This window comes from Triturus cristatus, chromosome 11 (genome assembly GCF_964204655.1).
Source record: "Triturus cristatus chromosome 11, aTriCri1.1, whole genome shotgun sequence".
Lineage (NCBI taxonomy): Eukaryota > Metazoa > Chordata > Amphibia > Caudata > Salamandridae > Triturus > Triturus cristatus.
In genome coordinates this window covers 1,125,281,752-1,125,299,554 of record NC_140594.1, presented here as the reverse complement: position 1 = coordinate 1,125,299,554, position 17,803 = coordinate 1,125,281,752, and the positions used below count along the sequence as shown (strand labels likewise).

The following is a 17,803-nucleotide window of genomic DNA, read 5'->3' as shown; positions in this document are numbered from 1 at the left end:
TTGGTGAAAGTTATTTATACTTTTATTTTATTGGTTGGTTTTGTTAGAATTAGAATTTCTTTTTATTAGTTATGTCCTTCTACGTTAAACATTTTTTTTTTTTTAAATGTATGATATATAGATTTATAGTTTTGAATATAAATATGTGTACATATATTTATTCATATTTAGGGTGTTTAAACATTTGCAGTTAATGGCAATATTTTTTCTGAATGTATTAGCATGATTTAAAGTATATAATTTGTGTTGTATGGTCACAAATTTGTTGTAATTATGTGTATTTAATTTTAGAATGTTTATAAACCTGTTTTAGGTTTATTTCCAATAATTATTTTATGCATGTGTATATAAGTGCTTTTAAAAAATATTTTTAATGATCATTTAAATATTTTGGCAATAATTTTGCGGTTGATTTTGTGTGAATCGATATATTTGACATACCTTATTTTTGTTTCCGATATTTCTGTTCTCGATATAGGTTAAAATCGATATTTTTGGCAACGATATTGGTGTTGTTTTTTTGGGGATGTATTAGTTAAGTATAGTAAGTCGATATTTTTGATTTTTATATTTAATTTCGGATATTTTTGTTTGATATTGTATGCATCAATATTATGCCATTGATCCTTTTAGAACAGATTTCTCAGAGGTCAAGAAGTCGGATCCTGTTTCAGCCAAAACTAACCAATTTATCTTTAGTGATGTTGTCCCTTCGAAGGCTAGTCTTTACTGCTCTGCTTCTACACCTGAGCTAATGAATTCACCATGACCTACCTGTTGTATATTGGCTCCGGAGAGATCTTGTTGTCCAAGATGTGAAACTTTTTACCTGTTGGTGTAGTCTGCCCTTTAAAGTAGTTGAATGCAGATCTTGTGCTGAAGATATGCTTTTAAGGCTTGTATTGCGACTGGAGTGTCCTTTGCGTGGTGTATAATTATGACCCCCTGACCTGTGTGCCTTACTGTGTGTATTTGGTATCCTGGTTTTGATTTTGGCCCTAGCCTCACACTGATCTAGTGTGTGCGCACAGGCCTAACCTTGTCCCTGGATGTTAATGAGGTCCTAGACCTGCCTTTGACCTAGAGGGATGCACCAAGCGAGCCCTTCTTTTCATGACATTGGGCTACTGTCCCTGTCATGAGTTTATTCCAGATATTTGTGGTAGCAGCAAAGCTTATTTTGGGAATCAATTTTTGTGACTATCTTTTTAGGTCTCGCCTTTGACAGTGCATACATGTCCTTCCACAGTTTCTTTTTCAAGCACTATTTTTTCCCTTTTATTTAGTCATTTTACAACAATGCCTGTGTTTTCCAGCTGTCTCCTCTCCTGTATTTCTCCCCCCCCCTCTGAGCTCACTCGTGTTGCTCTTTTGCTGCCTGTATGCATCTCCTCCACACGCCTCCATGATGCCCTTGTGAGGTTATCTCCCTGTGTTACTTTTCCACCTGTGTGCTTCTCCCCTGCTCTACGTTTCGTTCTCTTAACATGTTTTATCCCCCATGTTCTTCTCTCTAAATGTTCCTTGACTGCTATTCATCCCTCTGTGTTCCTTACCCTGACACTGCCCTCTGTGTTCCTTACTCCCACTGCTCCCTCTTCGTTGATTACCCATCACCTGTCTGTCTTCCTTTGTTGTTTCACCCCCTGCCCTCCTGTTGCTTAGTCAGCCCTTTGTAATCTTACCTCACTGCCCTCCGGGTTGCTTCCCTCCACCCACTCTTCTTTTTTTCATTTTTTTTACCTACCCAACTCTGGCAAACGAAAAGAAAAAAACAAGTCATTTTGTAGGCACGCACATGCTTTGTGTGTGCACCTACAAAATGACGAGGTGGTTGCATTTTTTTCATCTTTAAAAGTAATGCTGCAAAGCATGGAAGATGCTGCATAGCATGGATAGAAGCATTGTCACAGACAGTAGCTTGAGACATATTGTCTTTGTCAATGTTTGTTATCTGGGTCACTAGAGCAGAGGCTTGCTGGCTCACTTGTGCAAATTTTGTCTCCTATGTACTAACTGAGATCCTCGCGCTGACAAGTATATGTTGTGCGTTTGTGGCCTTTATGGTACATGCATTGTGTGTATGAGTGAGTAATTGAGGTCTGTGGAATTTATGTTGCATACACCTGGCCTGTTTCTGTGCACAAGATGGATCTGAGGTTATTTTAACAGAGTGGCGGTATATTCCTGAAGCAGGAGGAAGGAGACCTAGACACTGAATTTGGGAAAAAGGATACAATGCTTCGTCAGAAACTCATGTACATCTGTTGCTCAGTGGCACTCCTGGGTAGTCTTCCTGTACCACTTGCATTTGGTAGGTGGTGAGGGTAAAGTATGAGACCACAGTCTTTGCTGTTCAGGGACTTTTTAGTTGAGGCCAGCCTTTTGTCTTTCAACTAATCTCTTTCTTGGTGGTGGTGGGGGTGGGAGGTTGGTCCTCTGGGAACTTCTCTGAGCCATACTTTATTTAATATTTACGTTAACCCTCTTGCACAGTTAATCAAATCCTATGGATTACAATTAACATCTTGTGCTGACAATACGCAAATTCCTCTTTAGCTTGAGACATACTCTAGATAGATCTGGCACTGACAACATTAAATCCTGTCTTTTGTCAGTAGCCACCTGGATGAGCACCAGTTAGTCCAAAAAGAATTCAGATAAAACTGAGGTCTTTCTAGGGGGTGCTCACCCTTTCGTCTCTTCATGTGCTTTGTGGCCCTGTGAACTTGGTCCTTATCTAACACGTTTTTCTTCAGTGCGCACCCTAGGTGTACTTTTTGATTTGTCACTTACCTTCTCTACTCATGTTTCGCAAGTCACCTCTACTTGCTTCTACTACATCAAGTCACTACAAACGATTCTCCCTTTCCTCCCAACTGATAAAGTCAGTCATTCAAGCAGTCACACTGTCCCAGATTGACTCTGGTAATTTCCTCCTTCTTTGACTTCCCCCTGAAAATGATCTTTCGCTTTAAGTAGTACAGAATGCTGCTGCATGCCGCCTTCTGCTTCATGTCCCTGCTTCCTAGCCGCTCCCTAGTCTCCACTGCCTTCCTGTTTTTAAACGTAGCACTTCAAAATCTTTACACATCTGTCATTCGGCTATATGTGCATTTGGCCCTAAATATCTTCAATAAAGAATCTCCTGCTACCTATTCGCTCATATTTTTCTCTCCACTTCCATGTGTCTTCTGACAGGACCAAATATTTGATGAGCATGATGTGCTGGCCGTGCATGCTCGTATCTTGGTGCCAAACTATGGAACACACTTAACCCTATTGTTCGTACAGGGGTTGTAAGAAACAAGCATTCTCAGCTTGTTTCTTACAACCCCTATGATTCATCAGTGCCAGGATACCTCTCTAGGTAATCATTGTACATAATTATATAAGTAATACATTGTGTGGCTAATGACAGCCACCGGCAGAAAGCTCACACCTCTTTCTGCCTCTTATGTGTGCTCCAGGCTGGAGTATACCCTGCTGCAAAGAGCATCCCTCAGCTTAAAGGCTGTGTCTGGAGAGCAACCTGGTGAGAAAAAAATCACTCCAAAATAGTAATGAGTTTGCAGAGGATCCACATCTCCTTTCTTTGACTGTATAAAAGTGGGAGCCATGACCCACTTGTTATTTAGGCTCCAAGTTCAGAGGACCTTGGATGGTAGCCCTCACTGTTTCCTCTCAAAGCGACCTGCCTGACCTGATAAGCAGCGACTTCTCTGAACGGCACGTCTCCTACCAGAATTGAGTGTGAGGTGTTGCAGGTTCTCTGCAGCCACTATTTGAACAAGGAGGCCATCTGTTGGTGGGACTTTAAGGGGGCTGTGCGGAACTGACCGCTGCTTGTGGTGAACCGTGGTAATCTGCACCTGAGCCTCAAATCGTGTTGCATAGACACTCTAACCCTTGGGCGGACCTGCCTAGCCTTACCAGAGGAGGGACACCTGGGTAAATGGAAGGGATGGGCGGTATCTCCAGTAGCCGTAGTGCCTGTTCCATTAGTTGTACCTGTAAAGATGTTCTGTGTAGCATTCCATTGTAGGTGTGTACTTTTCTTTTCTAAAGTAAAGCATTGGGTTGGACAATCCGTATATTGTGCTGCTGGGTGATTGAGTTCCCCACATTACCTCCCTCAGAAGTCCTTGACTGCTTGTATAGTTATCAGAATGTTACAACTGTCTTCTAAGAGGACCATAAAGGGTGCAGTTAAACTCCAAACTGCATGAATGAACAAGCATTGGCATAGCAAATAGGTCTCGCCTTTGGGACCTTATAAGTGTTTAGTTATGCAGCACAATATCCTTCGTGCAACAACCTCAACTGTTGCATGGCTAAGCACTTATAAGATCCCAAATGCGAGACCTATTGGCTATGCCAATGCTTGTTTTATCTTTCTGCCAAAGCATTGTAATGCTCAGTATGTTGCTAAGACCGAACTGAATGGATCACAAAACTTTAGGGAAAGTCAATGCAGATCTTGGAGGATGGACATTAAATATTAAAGACTGCCATCACACTATAGAGTTCGAATAGATGTGTTGTGCACCTACTGGATGATTTCACTCCGAACATTTCTGAACGGAAGTAGTTCATGAAACCACATTACAATGACCTGGTGTAGAGCCAGCACAGGAGGAACCAAAACAACTAAGTCTTGTACAATTACAAGAGCGGAAAATTGCACACTGTCAGAGAAAAGTATTGGAAAGAGCGAAAACTAGAACCTCCCACCCACTACTTGACAAATCTGAGTCTAAGCCCATCTTCTCGGGGTCAATTTTCTTCATTCGGGCAATTCTAATTGGCTCAAATGGTGGACTTTGATAGACAGCCATATAAAGACAAAATTTGCTGCCTTTAATTGGGAGCACCCACACCAGAGTACCGAAATGAAACAATTCATCTCGAGCCAGTACTAAAAGGACACAATTATTTGGTCAAAAATAAACTCGTTGAATGCATGATTTTTATTTAACCCCTTGTGTGCCCCGCCCTTTCCCCGCCCTGTGCCGGGCGTTGAATTAGCGGACGGGGTTCATGACGAGATAGTCTCGTCATGGGCACAGCGCAACCGCGCTCCATGACGAGACTATCTCGTCATGGGCACTGAAGGGGTTAAAGTACATAAACCCTTTTCAATAAAAGAACAGACGAGAAAACAAGGTACTCTTTTCGGAGAAACATTCATTTGTGAAAGCAAATAATATCCGTGCAAAGAATTCGTAACGTGGTGGGCAGTGCTGGCACACTCCTATCCATGCTATAACTCATGACCTTCCTGCAGTTTCTTCTTTTCATTGCGACTTGATTTTTCAATATGCTTTAATGACTTGGTGCTCCAAAACCCATCAGAGTGGCATTCAGGCCCTAAATTTGTGAATTTACCTAAAGGTGATGTAGTTTGTTGGGGGAACAGTGTGGACGGGAAAGGCGCATGATGGTGGGAGGCGTTTAAAGGGGATGGAAAGGATAGCTGAAAGGAGAGAAGCGGGAACAACATTCAAGACACGAGCAGACTGGTAAAAGATGTATAAAAGGTGAGGGAAAGGATGCAGATAGGAGAAATTGGAGAGAAGAGGATAGTGTGCAAGACCGAGGAAAAGGATAGTGGGAAATTTTTAACAAAGTGGAAAAAATGTGAAAAGGAGGGCGGACAGACAGAGGACTAGCTCATGAGAGATGTGCAAAAAGATAGAAAGGAATGCAGAAACAGGAGCAAAGTCGGGACAGCAGAACAGTGTGAAATGTGTAAAAGAGGGAGCAGAGTGTAGACAGGAAGGAAGCAGAACCGTGAAAAAAGGAGAAACAGGCGGCATATATTGGGAGATGCGTAAAGGGGCTGGAGAGGGATTAAAGGAAGAACAGTGGGGGAAGAAACGCAAGAGAAGCCAGGGAGTTGTGTGCGAAAGTGATCGCGATGCACTTAATGAGGCCAGCAGAGTGACGAGATCTGGGGAGGGGGAGGAAATTAAAGCGCGGAGAGAGGCACACAAAGCGCGCGCCCGCCCGCGCTCTCATGCTCTAGGCCTGCCATGGCAGCATCTGGTAGCACTTTTTTTTTTACCCCTTTACTAAAAGTCGAGCAAGCAGCGCATGCGCTGCTCTAGGCTCGACCTAAAAAGGAGAAGCTGATCAGATGAATACATTTTAAATGTGTTTCTACAGTTTCCTGAAAGAGAAAGTTCATATTGGGGTATTATTAGTGATGCAAGGGATTTACAGAAACTGGTTCCAACACTACTGAAATACTTTTTTGTGGAAGATGTTTGAATTTGTGGGTTTCCAACGTTAGTGTGTATACTCCTGAAACTGTGCAGTTACCTCCGATGGATCGAGTTTTGTAAACCTAAGGTGCAGTTCCAAAATGCAGAGCCTTGTATGTAAAACAGCATGTTTTATATTCTATTCTGTCCTTACTAGGCAGCCAGTTATATTCTATTCTGACCTCACTAGGCTGCCAGTTAGTTTCATTTAATACCAGGGAGGTGTGGGTATATTTGCTCTTTACAGAGTAAATATGGGATTGGGTATGAAAAACAACTTTGACTTGGGTCGAGAGAGGACGGAGGTACACCAGTAAAAATATTTTTAAGTGAGGTAGTGTTGGGGCGTACAAAGCAATTTTCAACTGGTTGGTTTTTAGAGGATGTATTAATTTTCCTCTGCAAGTGTAGGAAATTATTCTACGTTTGGTCTGTCTTGTTGATGTTTGCTGTATGTGACAACGCATTGTCGAGAGTGAAGCCCAAAGATTAATCCGAGGTGAAAAGTCTGGGGTGGAAGGCATTCAGATGTTTTTAATTATGGCGTGCAATTTCAAACTTAGTTTTGACGTTTTTTAGGGGTGGAACTTAAGACAGTGGTTTGCCATCTACCATGGTATTTTACTGAGACCTGTTCAGAGAATGCCCATTTCTTTGATGGAAGATATATTTGGATGTAATTGCATTTTTGTCAGCATCTTGGTGTATTTAGATAGTAGTATAGCTTGAATTGAACAGTGCTAGAACCCTGAGGTACGCCACAAGTCATTGTTTTTCTGGTTAATGTATGGTAATTGATCTTCACAAGTTAACTGCGAAAAGCGAGAGTTCTGAAGTAAACCATTTCAGGGCCTGATTGTGAAAGCCCATTCTGTTTTCAAGCATTACACGATCGTCGACTGCGTCAAATGCTGCTGATTAACAAAGCAATATGAGCAAGTGTGGGTAGTCCTCATCCAAAATACTGTATATGTCATTAAGGACATGTATGGTGGCTGTCTCCATGCTGAGACAGGGCAGAATGAGACGGTATGGTATGTTTGATTTAGTTATTTAGATAAGCAGCTTTCAGTGATGTTCCATACATGTAGTATGTCTGAGACAGGGCAGAAGTTCCCTAACAGATTTCGGTCAGGTCTGACTTTTTTAGAGTGGAACAGAGCTGACCCCTAGTTAGTGGTTTACGAAGAGTTCCCTTGAGTGAGTGATACACTAGTCCTTGGGTGCCACGCCTTTTCAGGTAGATGAACATTTGATATGATCGTGTATGATATCTTAAAGAAAGTTTGTGGGTTTTAGCTTCTTTATTAGTTGTTATGGTTTTGTGGAGGTAAGCATGAATGTTTTGGGATGAATATTGATTTTTGGAAAAAGTTGATCAGTTTAATGGATTACTTCTAATTTTATGTTGCCCATCAACAAATACAGGAGATGATGTCGCATGACTGATGGAGTTGGTTAGGATTTAGATGTGCGAGTATCTGTGTAATGAATTTGAAAAGGGCACCTTCTGTATTAGGTTTGTTGGAGAAAGCTCTTGAATGTAATCATCTTCTGCTGTCTACATGGCCGATTTTGTATCTTTTCTTCAAGGCTTTGTTTGAAAAGGGAAAAGTAAGTTTTTATTTTTTTATTTTTATTTTTTATAAATTGCCCCAAGCCTTTACAAAGTCAGGCATTTTGTATATGTCTCGCCTGTTACAGTGCATATGCTAGTGCTTGCGTTCTCGCTTGCAAGAGATATTGTTTACTAAATGGGGCTTGGACCCCATTCTTTGATTTCCATTTGTGAGCTTCATTGTCACTCTCACTTGCTGCCTCCTAATTGGGCAGTGCTTGCCAGCTTCACTTCCTCTTCTGTAGTCTAGAGTGTGGACAAGTATGGGTTGCTTCATCTTGATTAGGCTGCTTACGCCACTGGCATTATGATTTAGGTACTCCTTTTCTAATTTATCTTTCTCTCTCCTTGTTGCTTCTTCTCTTCCATCTGCCCCTTATCCATGCTGCCTCTTCCCATCCACCTCTACCTTCCTTTCTGTGTTGCCTGTTCTCTGTTGCCCCTTCCCTCTCACCCTCTGTTGCTCCTTCCCTCCCACCCTCCCGTTCTGTGGTTTTTTTTTTTTTTTTTTGTGTAAATCGTTTTTATTGGCGTTTCATTGTATAGTACAGTACATACAAAACAGTGATCTCATAGAGAAAGCACATGCTATTTGTACACCACGACGTGCATTATAGTCTCGTCATATCATATAACCCATCTATCCCTTGTACCTGGGTATAGAGCATGTGTCCATGAGAGATAGACCGTGGCCTGTACTGAAGCCCGGGCATAAGATCTCAACAGAAGCCTAGCAGGCAACTTGAATCTATATTTGAAAATGATAATCTGAACGCTCCAAAACTAGAGGTAGAACAGGGGTACACTGTGTCTATATTGGCGTCTCATAATAGTGGCCAGTGGGTTAAGAGATCGGAAGTACGGATCTGGGTGCGTGACGCTGATAGGGGCAGGCATAGGACGTCAGACCAGAAGCAGTACAATTATTTGCATGCCCCGGGCTGCCACTCCTAGGTCAACGGGTGCCTAATCTACTGGAGCACTGCGGCGGATGACCACGGCGCGCGCACACGCTGCGGAGGTACAAGCACTCGGGGATAGTGGCTCCTCCGTCTCTTCCTGCTTGAAGGAGTGCAATAGGATAGCCCATGACATAGATCTGGGATGCTTGCGGATACCCTTATCTCTTCAGAACAAAGCACCTGCTCTTCTGCAGCACCCCATTTGTAGACCGCCCGCTGCCAGGCCGGTATCGGAGGTCCCACGGAGTCCTCCAGTGCATTGCTATGCACTGTTTGGCTAGAAGCAGCGCCAGGCTCCCGTTCTGTGTGTTGCCCCTTCCCGCCCACCCTCCCGTTCTGTGTGTTGCCCCTTCCCTCCCACCCTCCCGTTCTGTGTGTTGCCCCTTCCCTCCCACCCTCCCGTTCTGTGTGTTGCCCCTTCCCGCCCACTCTCCTGTTCTGTGTGTTGCCCCTTCCCTCCCACCCTCCCGTTCTGTGTGTTGCCCCTTCCCGCCCACCCTCCCGTTCTGTGTGTTGCCCCTTCCCGCCCACCCTCCCGTTCTGTGTGTTGCTCCTTCCTGCCCACCCTCCCATTCTGTGTTGCCCCTTCCCTCCCACCCTCCCATTCTGTGTTGCCCCTTCCCTCCCACCCTCCCGTTCTGTGTGTTGCCCCTTCCCGCCCACTCTCCTGTTCTGTGTGTTGCCCCTTCCCTCCCACCCTCCCGTTCTGTGTGTTGCCCCTTCCCTCCCACCCTCCCGTTCTGTGTGTTGCCCCTTCCCTCCCACCCTCCCGTTCTGTGTGTTGCCCCTTCCCTCCCACCCTCCCGTTCTGTGTGTTGCCCCTTCCCTCCCACCCTCCCGTTCTGTGTGTTGACCCTTCCCTCCCACCCTCCCGTTCTGTGTGTTGACCCTTCCCTCCCACCCTCCCGTTCTGTGTGTTGACCCTTCCCTCCCACCCTCCCGTTCTGTGTGTTGACCCTTCCCTCCCACCCTCCCGTTCTGTGTGTTGACCCTTCCCTCCCACCCTCCCGTTCTGTGTGTTGACCCTTCCCTCCCACCCTCCCGTTCTGTGTGTTGACCCTTCCCTCCCACCCTCCCGTTCTGTGTTGCCCCTACCCTCCCGTTCTGTGTGTTGACCCTTCCCTCCCACCCTCCCGTTCTGTGTTGCCCCTACCCTCCCGTTCTGTGTGTTGACCCTTCCCTCCCACCCTCCCGTTCTGTGTGTTGACCCTTCCCTCCCACCCTCCCGTTCTGTGTTGCCCCTTCCCGCCCACCCTCCCGTTCTGTGTGTTGCCCCTTCCCGCCCACCCTCCGGTTCTGTGTGTTGCCCCTTCCCGCCCACCCTCCGGTTCTGTGTGTTGCCCCTTCCCGCCCACCCTCCGGTTCTGTGTGTTGCCCCTTCCCGCCCACCCTCCGGTTCTGTGTGTTGCCCCTTCCCGCCCACCCTCCGGTTCTGTGTGTTGCCCCTTCCCGCCCACCCTCCGGTTCTGTGTGTTGCCCCTTCCCGCCCACCCTCCGGTTCTGTGTGTTGCCCCTTCCCGCCCACCCTCCGGTTCTGTGTGTTGCCCCTTCCCGCCCACCCTCCGGTTCTGTGTGTTGCCCCTTCCCGCCCACCCTCCTGTTCTGTGTGTTGCCCCTTTCCTCCCACCCTCCTGTTCTGTGTGTTGCCCCTTTCCTCCCACCCTCCTGTTCTGTGTGTTGCCCCTTTCCTCCCACCCTCCCGTTCTGTGTGTTGCCCCTTCCCTCCCACCCTCCCGTTCTCTGTGTTGCGCCTTCCCTCCCACCCTCCGGTTCTCTGTGTTGCGCCTTCCCTCCCACCCTCCGGTTCTCTGTGTTGCGCCTTCCCTCCCACCCTCCCGTTCTGTTGCCCCTTCCCTTACCACGACCCCCCCCCCTCCAATCCACCCATTGCCTCACACCTGCCATATGAAAAATAAGCACTATGATACGGCCACCTCTGGCCGCATAGAGCTTTTTTTAGCTTTGACTTCCAACTTTTAGCCATGCTACATAGCACCCAGGCTGCTCTACAACATGCCCAAAAGACATTGGCAAGGCCAATAGCGTTCACATAGGCTAGACCTATTGCCTTTCCCAATGCTTCTTTAATTTCAACGGGGAGCCATTGAAACACATGATTGGCTCTAGTTTGTTCAACTACATTTAGTTTTTTTTAAAGGGCAATTCAGTCTGTGATGGGAAGCATAGTTTTGTTGTAAAGTTCAAGGTTTGTATGGTTGGACAGTGTGAAGTTCTTGGCGTTTAGAGTTAATGATTTCTTTGATGGGGCTTAATCTCAAATTAGCATGGTACCAGTAGTATTGGTGGTGTATCAAATACCGCCTCTTCAACTTTTCACTGGTGTCTTCACTCTGATCTCCTTATGTGGCTTATTACAATCGATCCGTGTACTCTCAATTTGATACGACTTCTGCGTGGACCGGAGTCTGTGGTAATTATATGACTGTTAGAAAAATTTAACAAACTCTTGATTTAATAGGTGTTTGGTATCATGTTTGGTATCTAGGCTGTTGTACAGACTTTCTAAAAGATGTGTGCCTGACCATTAAATGGTGCCTGGAAATACACCAACATGGTTATCCTGCAAAGTGAATGGTGGATGCATAACTTTGATGTAGTGAATTATCACTGTAAGAATTGTACGTTCATCCGGCAGTCACATCTGGCAGTACTTTGGATTGTGTTGGTCTGATGAGCTAGAACATCCAAAATCAGGTTCCTGAGCTTACTGAGAGGCTGGTGATCTTCAGTCCGGATGTATTTTCATTCATTATTCTGCGCTAAGCCCCTTCTGAATTCTTTTTTTTTTTATTTTTTTTTTTTTTTGAAAAACCTTTATTGACGTTTCAATCATTTACACGTATGGGCCTACAACCCCCCGGGGCCGGCCGCTAAGTAATCAGAACAATAAAAGCAAATGTAAACACAGGCGGCACCTCGGAGAGCAAAATCTTCAATCCAATATAGTCCGGCCAATGAGCCGCGTAGGTAGGACACCAGGAGAAAAAGGGTTTTTCATTTTATGATAAGACAAAACAGTAGCATCAGGTGCCAAACAATTTCCCAACAGCGATAAGGGGCAAGGATAAGAGACGTAAGCAATAAGCAGCAATATATTGAATCAATGGCGCAGACACGGGAAAGTCCGGATGGGGAAGAATATCAAAAACAGTTGCGCCTGCAGACCCCAATACCTAACGCCCAGCGAACACCCCGGAAACTGTGGCACACATGAAGAGGCAACGATTCACAATAAGGGAAATGTACCGCGCTCCTTCTGAATTCTTGATGGGGAGAGCCACTTTCAAATTTGGCAAATGGTGTGGAGACCACTGGAGTCTTGGGATGCGCGCTGTTCGCAGTGCATGGAAAGTGTGGCAAACCAATTAATTACCAGGCCAGAGACACAACATGGTTTGGCTGAGTCTTAGTTGTTAAGGGTGTTAAAGTCTTTCTTTAAGCGTTTTTGATGAGGTGTGCCTTTAGCTTTTACCTAAATTATAATAGAGTTTTGTACAGTCCTGATGGGTATAGGGTTGTTGTTCCAAATCCTCGGAGCACAGATGAGGAAGGTCTGTTGCCCTGTTTTACTTGAAGACTCATTCTAGGGCTTTGCCCAAGAACCGTGGACTCAGACGATTTCCTCAGCATTGGTTGGCATATCCCATCAATCATGAATTTAGGGTGACTGTGCCTGCTTGGCGGCTCAGTTTCTTGTCGGAACCGACCACAGCCACTGTAGATCAAAATCGCCATTGAGTGATATCACTTAGTTCACAGTTCCATACAGCAGATTTCTAAAATAGTCCCAGAGAGCAGGTAAACATCAGAAAGAAGAGGGGTTGCCAAGAACCTTTCTTGCTGAGTCTCATTGCGGCCAACAAGTGTCAAAAGTGTCATGAAAAACCATATCCTTGAATGTTCAAAGCAACTTCTGCTCCACAGAGCCGTTAATTGATCAGTAGAAGATAAGAATTGAGACTAGCGCTGTAACGTGACTTCACTTAGATGCGCACCTTAGTTTCCTAGGTTGCTGCTGGTGATTACGGGTGAGTGTTGACGCGATAAAATGAGCTAAGATGGTGTTTTCAGATTGAGCTGCTAGTGCTGGACCCACTTCAAAATCTCTCTTTAATTCTTTGCTAGAAAAATACTTTGGTCATGAATAGGGCTTGGACCCGTGCCCTATCACATGCCCTGAGGAATGCGCATACTGACTTCCCTAGCTTGCCCATTACGCAATATATCCACACTGGCAGAAACTTGGGGGGGATGGGTGGGGAGTTCGCTTATCTCTGGATTATATGGCACATTGATAGACTTCTGTTTCTCTGATCCACATCCATAGCATTGGGTATCTGGTGGAAGACGCATCTTATTACACAATTCTTGGATGGTGACTTGGGTACTCCACTGGTGTGTTATAGTAAAGGGCTACGGGAAGTACACCTTAAGTATAGTTTTTTGAGGTCCTGCACGCTGGCACTGGTCTACAGTAAGGTTACACAGAGCCCACTTTGCAGTGGATTTATGCTGTTGGAGATGTGGCTTACCGGACTGCGATTTAGTTCATACCTTATGGGAATGTGACTGTAGAAAATAGGCCTCAGTTGCCCTGTCTTATCGGAGAAGCTAAAAATAGCCCCTCAGCGCAGAACCGGGCCACAGCGAGTGCTCCTGGTCCCCACCTCTCTCCCCAAGGCTCTCCTGCTGCAAGCATTACACATTTTCATGTCAGAGAAGCTTTCTAAGCAGTGATTTCACCTCCTGGTTCAGTCGCTCCTATTTCTAGCCCCCACCTTACAGGCTGCAAGATCAAAATCTGCCTCGCACAGCCCTGAAGCTGTCAAAGACAAAAAGTCTTCCTAATTTAATCTAAACTGCAATAATTTGCCCTATGGAAAAATTTATTTTGATATACAATTTCTTTTCAGGGGTCATAAGTTTATTTTCAATTCTCAGATTAGCAGGTTCAGCTTAAATTAGAACCTACAACCCTGTGGACCCGGCACATTGGCTCACTGAACCACCAAGAACACAAAGCTGCATAGGGACAATTTGAAAATTCGAAATACCCACAATTTTCTCAAGCTAAACTTTTAACTGGTCCCTAATTACCCTTCATTAATACTTTTGTACATTAAGGGTGTCATCAAATGACAGGGGTTGCTCTTTCTCTAGCTACACCCCTCTCCATTTCCTTTTGCGACTTATTGATGGTGATGAGACCAAATTAAATTTACTCCTTAACAATTTCACTTCTCAGAATTCTTTCACATATTCACAGTCATTCAATCACACGCTTTTTCCAGTGCTAGCAACATCCAAAACACAATTTACCACACCATAACATTTAAACACACATTTAACCCACAGATCAACACTTAAGACAGAAACAAAAGACAGCCCACAGACTGTACTTAAACCAAACCATTTGTAAATACTAGTTGCAAGTCATATTCACTAGATTTGGCTGGCAGAACACCAGAAAAAACGCTCTGCGTCTCATCACTTATGAATGTTACTAAGTGCACAGACCAGGATCCTTTTATGTACATTTTTAGTTCCTCGGGGTACTAGTCACCAAAGAAGAAAAACTTCTATATACCTAAACCTAGTTAAGTATCCCCTCTAGGGGAGCCGGCTAATTATATACAAAAGAAATGGTACATCCAAGAAAGCAACACATTCGTTCATTCATGTACTTTTTCTCCCACCTTCGTACACAATCAAACATCTCTTGCCTAGTCTTTTGCTTAAACATACATTGTTCCACATACTCAATTTTCCAAAAATCAAATGACCCATACATAGGCCAACGCAGCTCAGGATCCTTACAAGTGTATTTATTCCATAATGCGCTGTACATTATAGAAGAAAGACCATACTTAATATACATATCCCTATTAGGCGTCCCCTCCGGGGCGGGTGGCCGGTTGTGCTTCATCAAGTCTCAAGGTACCATTCCAAAAGCAACACATCCTTTGAAGTGTGCTAAAGACAGGCATGCCAAAAATAGTGCAGAATATGCAATATTATAATCAAAGTAGCACTTAAGGTACCTTTTATTACGATGTGCCGTTCAAATCAATTCAGTTAGAGAAAATTCTCCTCATTACCTGCCTATGTGAATTGCAAGTCACATATGTCAAAACAAACCAAGTTGGCCAACACAAATATACAATCTCAAAGCCACAGTAAGCGTTACTAAACTACCTTACCAATCACAGGCATCAAAACCAACAGCAAGCGCCGCAGAAGGACACTTACCAATCACTTGGTGTCCAGATTCATCCTGCCAAGTTCTAAAAACGACCAAATGGTCACTGCACGGTGAATCAACAGAAGAGATCTCAGTCGAGGACCGGTGTCACCTGGATGGTCAGATCAGAAAGAAAGAAAAAGCCGCCGTGGATGCTGGGCAGTGATCACGTCCAGAGCGAGATTCCAATCCTTCGTCGCGACCAATCCTTTGGGCATCCGAGTCACCGATGAGTCCCACGTTGAGGCGCCAATTGTAGAAAATAGGCCTCAGCTAGGCCTACCAGTGCAAGGGGTGCGCCCTTCTCTACACAGAGTCCTCAGACTATTAGAAAGAAGTTGGCACAGAAACTGAAATAGAAAATACAGATTTTAATAAACCTCACGAGGTGGAACCACATTCACCCAGCACCCTGTGGTGCTGAATGAAGGTAGCACACAGAGTAGAAGAACCATGGGTCTTTTATACCCACGCAGGGGCTAAAAGAAGACGGTACAAGTATACATGAGAAGAGTTACATACATAAATGGTCATACAAAAATGCACAGTCAACAGTAAAGGAGGAGCTAGCAGTTGCTGACTCTGGTAGAAACAACCTGATAGTTACAGACTAAAAACAGATGCATGGACAGTTAGATATTCCTGCGCATGTGCAGGGTAGCAGAGTCTAAGTATAACCAGTCCTTCAAACAGAGCACAAGGGTAAACAAAATGGCTGCCAGAAATACAAAATGGATTCCACAAAATGTACAAGATAGCCTCTAAATACCAGATGGATTCTGCTAATGCTAATTTAGTCGCATCCAATTTACGACAGTGACCATCTGAAGTCTTCTGGTTGCAGATTTTGGATCATATGAGAAGAGCCCTCAGGGCACACAGACCTTTGAAAGCCCAGTTGGTGCTACTACATGGCATGCACAACCTCTCTTCAGTGAATCATCGTTTGTAAATGGTGATCCACTACTCAAGAGGTTGCTAAATTGGTGATATTGCGTCTTTGGAAGTCGACTCTAATACCCACTCTACAGTCCTGGTTGGACAACATGCATGATATGGCATGCATTGAGCACCTTATTTATAGGTTAAATGACAAATTGATTATATTTGAGGTTTGGGGCTCTTTTCTCAAGGATTGAAGTGTTGAGCTTGGGTATTCATTTAAGATGACTATGGTGAACACATCCTGCTTCATATTTCATACAGACAACTTTACTCCGCTCCTTCGCCCCTTCCTCTTAAGGTTTTCCAGCCTTCGACCTTTATTGTTAGATATGTTGTGTTTTTTCCTTTTCTTTTTATTAGCATTATTATTATTTATTAGAAGTGAATGTGAATCGAATGCCATCTTTTCTTATTTCTTCCCATGTGGGTTTTAATCAATATCCTCTTTCCTCCCCACTGCGGGTGTGTGTTTCTTTTTCTTCCTTTGTTTTGTGTTCTTCTTTTTTCCTCCTTTCACTTGATTTCAGATATCAGTTATTAATTGCTTTAAAGAAGATATGGTCTACAGTTGGACTTTGAAATTAGCATTCAGATTTTCTTACCCTGCATGGCGACTGGTTTGTGAATTTTTACTGTACAACTCTTGTTGGAGTAATGAGAAAAACTCAGTAAAGAATTGAAATATGATTGGGGCTTGTGCTTGTAGTTGCTGATTGGTGGTGCTTTCTAGTCGTGATGCTCAAGTGAAAAATAGATTTAAGATGGCTGATTTGCGGTACGTTCATAAAATTGAATGCGGATGTTGAAGGAGTTACCTGGTGAAGCTCCTTCTTGGTCTTCCTTCTTGCACCTTCTGCTAATGACCTTGAGGTTGGCTTTTGTAAGTTTAGGATTTGCTATTTTTTGAAGCCATGACTGGTTTTTGAAGCTGTTTAATGAATTCTGAGAGAGATGGACCTGGTTCACTTCCGTTGTTCCAGTAGAAAAAACGAACCTGAAAACAGTCCCTTGTAAAAGGAAAGCTTTGGAATGGAACATGCAATTTAGTGACGTGAAGCACTTTGCTAACTTTACCTGAGATGGCCCCAGAAAAACCAGTGCACAATCCTTATCCAGACAGGAAGGTGTCCATTCAAGGAGCACTGTAGGCTTGCCTGCCTCACCTGGAAAATTGTAATGTTCGATTTAATGAAGTGTGTGCAGGGCTTGAGGGGAGGTGCAAATAAGGGGAGGGTGCATTAGGCACATTCTGGGGATGTCTTAAGTATGTACTCATCTATTTTGAAGTGAAAAGGATAAAAAATACTGCTGCTGTAAACCATAATGTTTAAGTATGGGTGCCTTTTAATTACTTCATTGATCTGCACTGTAGCTTCCAGGTTTCCAAGGTCCATGTATCACTAATTAGCCCATTCCCGTTTTCAGAGACTTGTAGTCTTGGTTTTACACTGGGTTCAATAAGATGACAAGTCCCAGAATTCTAATTAAAAAAGCAGGACTGGTCTAACTTTTCACACAGGGACTTAGGAAATTTGACGGCTATGCTGCGCTTATTGGTGGTGTTGACTATTTTTTGTAATCCAGTTTTCAACTTTTTGCATGTGGTGTTTTAAGCTTGATACTTCTGGATGATTTTGGTCTTGTTCCTCTTGGTATTTTGTACTAAAACTTATTTTGTTTCGTTTGTTTTGTGGTTTTTGCTGTCACATACATTGTTGTATATTCCTTTTTATTTTTGCATGCTGAAAAA

The 17,803-nt window shown here is 44.1% G+C and overlaps 1 protein-coding gene across 1 annotated transcript in view; it reads left to right on the top strand.

Moving 5' to 3' along the window:
* Positions 1-17,803, top strand: part of DIS3L2 (DIS3 like 3'-5' exoribonuclease 2) — a 1,010,223-nt gene that overhangs the window by 40,593 nt on the left and 951,827 nt on the right. The window lies entirely within an intron of this gene.